This window comes from Triticum aestivum, chromosome 7B, assembly GCF_018294505.1.
Source record: "Triticum aestivum cultivar Chinese Spring chromosome 7B, IWGSC CS RefSeq v2.1, whole genome shotgun sequence".
In the NCBI taxonomy this organism is placed as follows: domain Eukaryota; kingdom Viridiplantae; phylum Streptophyta; class Magnoliopsida; order Poales; family Poaceae; genus Triticum; species Triticum aestivum.
The window spans coordinates 445,657,053-445,662,749 of NC_057813.1; the positions used below are offsets into that span (position 1 = coordinate 445,657,053).

Consider the following 5,697-nt stretch of genomic DNA (forward strand, 5'->3'; position numbering starts at 1 on the left):
CTCTAGTCGATCCGGGCCACGAACGTTCAGACTTACGCGTCAACATGGGCCATGTTATTGGGCCAGTTGAAGACGCCTTCTTGGCTGGATTGCTTCACTATTCCTTGAGGCGGTAGCAGCGGCGCAGCTTGTTCTGGTCTCTGAATCAGCTTCCAACTGCAATGTTTTGATGTGTTGACATGGCAATACATTTTACAGATCCCTAGTATTATTAACTGTCATATGGTTCAAGCTAGGGATTAAATTTGCAACACCAACCTCCTGCCATCTGTCCCGTAGTTCCTCATGCATGCTTGTGCAGAGCTTCACAAGGCCAGAGACAGCATGTTATCCGGATTCTGGAACAGCAGAGCGTCTTGTAGACATATGATGACAACAATTTTTCAGAGACAAGAACTTGTTAGGTTAATTTGTCCAACACTAATGAGATAGAAAAAAAATACCTCAGCTAACAATATTGCTCGATTTCCTCAGAAGCGGAAAATACGGCTCAAACCTATCGTGAATCATCACAAGAAAAAAAGTATAAAATGCTATGAATATGGGATTTTGCTGCTCCTTTTCACCACTACAGGTAACTAACAATGTTGGCAGTTGGTTGGGCAAATTATTTGTTTTTTCAGTGGCCGTTTGAGGATTTTGGTGCATTTTTTAATCCAAAATTTTAGGACTTTTTGAGCTTGCAAAGCTATTTGCTCTGTCTGGAGCTACAAGAATAATGGATGAATGGAAGGAACAGACCTGCAAAGTAGTAGTTGGGAGGTATACATGGACAGGAGGTAGCTGCCGTTCCTGTGACACTGGCAGCCACAAACTCTTCCCAAGGCTATCCTTTTGGAGGATACTTCCCAGTCCTGAGAAAGAAACTTGTGGGAGAGTAACCTGAGAGAATTTCAGAAAGGTATGCAGGTATTTTTTATTGTGAAAAGTTCCCAGATTTGTTCAGTAGCCAGTAGCCACACACACAAACACATTACATATCTATCATTTCTCATTTTGACCCCATCAGGTTCTTCTAAACCAACATCACCCCAGCCTTTAATTAAACAGCAAAATAGATAAACCCTCGTGGATGTTCTATCATCTACCTCCAGACAGACCTGTAATGCTGTTCGCCACTGACGGAGGCACTTCATCAAGAACCTGATCGACATCTGTAATGTTGAGATATTCAGGAGAGAACTCGGGCAAGGATAAATCTCCATCGAGGTACCACATAACAAGGCGTATGCTGGGCCTCGCCACAGGTAAAGGGTGCGAGCACAACAGCCCCAGCTTGAGCACCAGCTCCGCCTCATCAGCAGCATACTCGTCCAGCCTTGGGTCAATGGTGTCGACGATTGAGCCGGAGCCGCTCGCCCACGTGTCTCGCACCCATTGGACGATCACCAGAAGCTCGCCGCGGGCGTTGAACCCCACCGGCCGCCTCCCGCAGGCCACCTCTAGGACAAAGGCACCAAACGCAAACACGTCAGTTGCTTTGGTCGCCTTGCCGAACCTCGTTAGCTCAGGGGCAAGGTAGCCCCTCGTGCCGGCCACGTGGGTGGTGTGCGCATCAGCACCATGGTCGTGCAGCCTGGCAAGGCCGAAGTCACCCAGCCGACCATTCATCTCCCCATCCAGGAGCACGTTGCTGGCCTTGACGTCACGGTGTATGATGACTTGTTCCCAGTCCTCATGGAGGTACAGAAGCCCGGACGCAACGCCTTTGATGATCTGAAGCCTCTGAGACCAGGAGAGCATTGCATGCCTTGTCTGGGCATGCAGGTAGCTATCCAGGCTGCCGTTGGGCATGCACTCGTAGACCAGGAGCATCTCCTTCTTGTGCCGACAATAGCCGATCAAGCGAACGAGGTTCCGGTGCCGTAGGCGGCCAAGGATGATGATTTCAGCTGTGAATTCGGCCAGCCCCTGCTTGGATTCTGAGGAGATCCGCTTCACCGCGATGTCCATCCCAGAGCTGCCCAGGGCTCCTCTATAGACTTGCCCAAAGCCGCCTTTTCCCAGAAGCTGCATGTCGCGGAAGCCATCCGTTGCCCTGTGGAGGTCCCGGTATGCGAAGCGGCGGGGGCCAAGCTCAGCCTCCCAATCTTCGTTCCACTCTGAGTTCCTCGTCTTGCACCACCACCATCGAAGGAGAAGGCAAGCTGTTATACCTGCAAGTATGGCAAGGGAAGATATAGTTGCAGTCACCCATTTGACGACTTTTTTCTTGTCATGGGCTTCTTGTCTGGAACTATCTTGGACTTGTATTAATGGCCGCAGCAGCAGTGATAAGTTAAGTGGTTCGGCCGGTCCATACATGTTAAAGCTCCACCCAAGAATCTGATGGGCCGCACACCAATCTGGCCAATCACCGTTGGAGGCAGAGAAACCGACGTATGCTGTGGTTGGAACCCCTGCCTTTGATTTGGTGTCATTCTTGAGGACCTTTGCAAGGTCGACAGGGTAGTAAGACAAAAGCGGTAATGAGGGCTTATACATGGCGACAGGAGCAAGCCTGATGTCAAGCTGCATATCGATGTAGTCCACCCACACTTGCATTGGGTTTCCACTAGAAAGCCTCAGCGGATTGAAGTCCTTCTCGACATTGCCGCTGTAGTAGCCTGCGGTTGAAGAGACAGTGGACGTCAGGTTGTTGAGATCAGCCCCGACATGGTTGTCATCTATATCTCCGAACTCCTTGTTGACTCCTGTGTCGAGCTCGATGGCGAAGAAACGGTTTGCAAGTATGGAACCGTCGTCCTCCTCATTGACAAGTCCCAAGTATTTCCCATCTGTCCAGATACCAGATAGCGGGGCCAAGGAGATGACAAACGCCATCCCGTCTCCGGAACCGCCATAGTCGCTGGGCGTAATGGAGAACACGAAAGTGGCAGAGAAGCTCATGGACACACCATGGGAATTGACAAACGGAAGAGGTTCTGGATGGAAGCCATGCCCCTGGGTGAAGTAGCTGTCCCTCGTTAGAGAGAGGACGCCTTGTTTTGAGATGGAAGCCTCGCCGTCGAGGCGGAGCTTGCTGCCGGCGAACCCATTGTATATGAACTCCGTGACGCCATCAACGCCATCATGGCAGGAGACGATCAAGAGGACGCACAACCAGATCAGACCTGGCATGGTGCTATATGCTGGTTTTCAGACCGGAGTTTCTTTCTTTCTCCCTTTGGTTGTGTGGATGTGGTGCGAGGAGCAAGGCAAGTATTAATACTACTCACGGGCCATGAACTGCCAACCGGAGTCACTGGTGTAGTCGTTGCCCCTGCAGTTCTCCTACATGTCGATTTCAGTTTGAACGAGTCCTTGATGGAGCAATAAACTTGTCTACGGTCTAGGGACCCGTCAAAACAGCCACACAGAATTATTGCCTTCCACACTAATTTCCCATTTTTAACATTTTTTTGGCATAGCTAACGAAATGATAGTTTTATATAGAGAGGTAAAAAATTACCTCGTTCTCTTTTTTTCTTTTTCTTTTTTGCAGGGAAATTACCACGTTCTCTATGAGAGCATTCATATTTTAGCATAGTTTTAAATAGCCGGCTAGCCTTTTCAGCAGGGTGTCGCTAAATGGTCGCCTTCACAAATAGCCCGCTATAACTCCGCTATAGCTGATTTGGAGGCTCGCCGCTATTTTTCATAGCCCGCTATTTAAAACATTGTATTTTAGATCACAATAATATTACCGAGATGCTCCCAGCCTTCCACATCACTTGTTAGCTATGGTGTCAAGGCCCAAGTATTTCCGTGTACAGACATCAGACAGCGGGGCCAAGGAGGTGACAAACGCCATTCCATCGCCGGAATGGCCAGAGGCCCAGAGTCTGATGGGTGTGATGGAGAACACGAACCCCTTGTATGTGTACTCATCGATGGCAGTAACACCGTCATGCAAATAGACGAACAAGAGCACGCACAACCAAATCAGCTGGCTTGGCATGGGTGCTTTGCTGGATTTCAGAGTGGAGTTTCTTCTTTGTTGCTTCAGTTTTGTGTGCATGAGTGCTGGGAGTAACTGGTAAGTCTTAATACCACTCACTTGCCATGAACTGCCAACCGGAGTCAATGGTGTAGTCTTCGCCACTACTTTCAGTACACGTCGATTTCAGCTTGAACGAGTCCTGCGGTCCAGCGAGGAATTGAGGATCCCCTTAATGGAGCTGTAGACGTGCTCCGGTCTAGTGACCTGTCAAAACAGCAAGACACAGTCATTGCATTGCACAACGATTTCCCATTTTAACATTTTTCTACAAAGCGAACAAATTGACGGTTTTATTTAAGGGGATATATAAAATTACCACGTTCTCTGTACAAGCATTGATATTTTGGACCGTGAGACTACCACCAACACGCAGAGTAGAACAAGCATAGTCGACATATATAGCACACCAGTCTAGTCGTACGAGCTCCATGTGGCATAATAGTCCAGTCAACTTTCCATATTCTACCAACACTCAGTGAGGTCTTAGTTCTCGGGCGGCCCCCGCGTCGCTCCGCTTGGGGCGACTCGGGCGGCGCCGAACCCTAGCCGCCGAACCTCCCCTCCCGCCTCCCCCCTCCCCCCTCGCCGCCGCCCGAGGGGATCTCCGGCGCCGCCCGCGGGGTCGTCAAGGACGGCGGCGGCGAGGATTTGCTGCTCCCGACCGGAGGGCTCCGGACGCCGAGGCGGCGGCCTCGGGTGGCGAGGCGGCGCTGTCTCCCTGCAAGCGGCGCCGCAGGTGGTGACCCTCCGTTCCCTTGGCCGCGAGGGTGGCGAGGGACGGCGGGAGTTGTCGCCGGTCGCGGCGGGTGCGGCGCTCCCCTCGCCCGCGGCTGGATCTGAAGGCGGCCCCTTCCCCCACGCAGCACTCTGCCCCGCCGGATCTGGTCGTCGGTAGCCTCTGGCCGCCGGATCCGGCGTTGGGCTGCCCGGAGATGCGGTTCTAATCGGGAGAAATCCTTGGCTGGGGTGCTCTAGCCACGACGGCGGCGACACCGGCCGGTGCCGCTCCCCTCCTTGGAGGCGCCGTCGAGTTTCGTGCCCTCTCCCTCCCGCTCCATGCCCGGGAGAAATCCCATGTCTTGCCGAGACAGGTCGACAACGATGCAGCGTGCGCCGCCTCCTTCTTGAAGGTGCCGGCTTGGGCAAGGTGGGAGTGTGCTGTGGTGCTGGGCGGTGGTGGATGGGTGGCTGCGTCTTCGGCGAGGGATTTGGAGCATGATGCTTTGTATCTGATCCAGTTATGGAGGCTCCATTTCTCTTTGCTGTTTGTTTGTTCAGTGACAGCTCCATTGTGCAGTTTTTCCTCTTCGTGCTTGTAGCAGTGGGCTGCGGTGTGGACTCTTCTGGTTCCCTTCGTGCAGCGGCGTGTCGAGCTGAGTATCTCCTTGGTGCACAGAATCATGCCCTTTCCTTGCTCTAGGGAGGGCAATTCCATCTTCCGGCGGTCCGGCGCCTTTCGAGCCAAGGCGAGGGGCAGAGGTCCCCTCCGGATTTGGAGAGGAGCGGCTTGGTTTTCGATGTGCACCTTCCAGGGTAGATGAGGGCTCGGTCCATCGACGTTGGGCAATGGCTGCCCGAAGCTCCCCTCTGTTTGTCCTACTGTCTATAGTCCACTTGGAGGACTCCGTTGACTACATGCTAGTGCTTCTCTGTTTACTTCTATAGGGCATGTAGTCTTTGGTGCTTGTAAGCTGCTTCGGCATCACCGTGTACCT

General features: G+C 52.3%; 1 pseudogene; it reads right to left on the reverse strand.

Moving 5' to 3' along the window:
* Window positions 1-1,080: 1,080 nt before the first annotated feature.
* On the reverse strand, window positions 1,081-3,155 carry LOC123160698 (L-type lectin-domain containing receptor kinase SIT2-like; annotated as a pseudogene).
* Window positions 3,156-5,697: the final 2,542 nt, after the last annotated feature.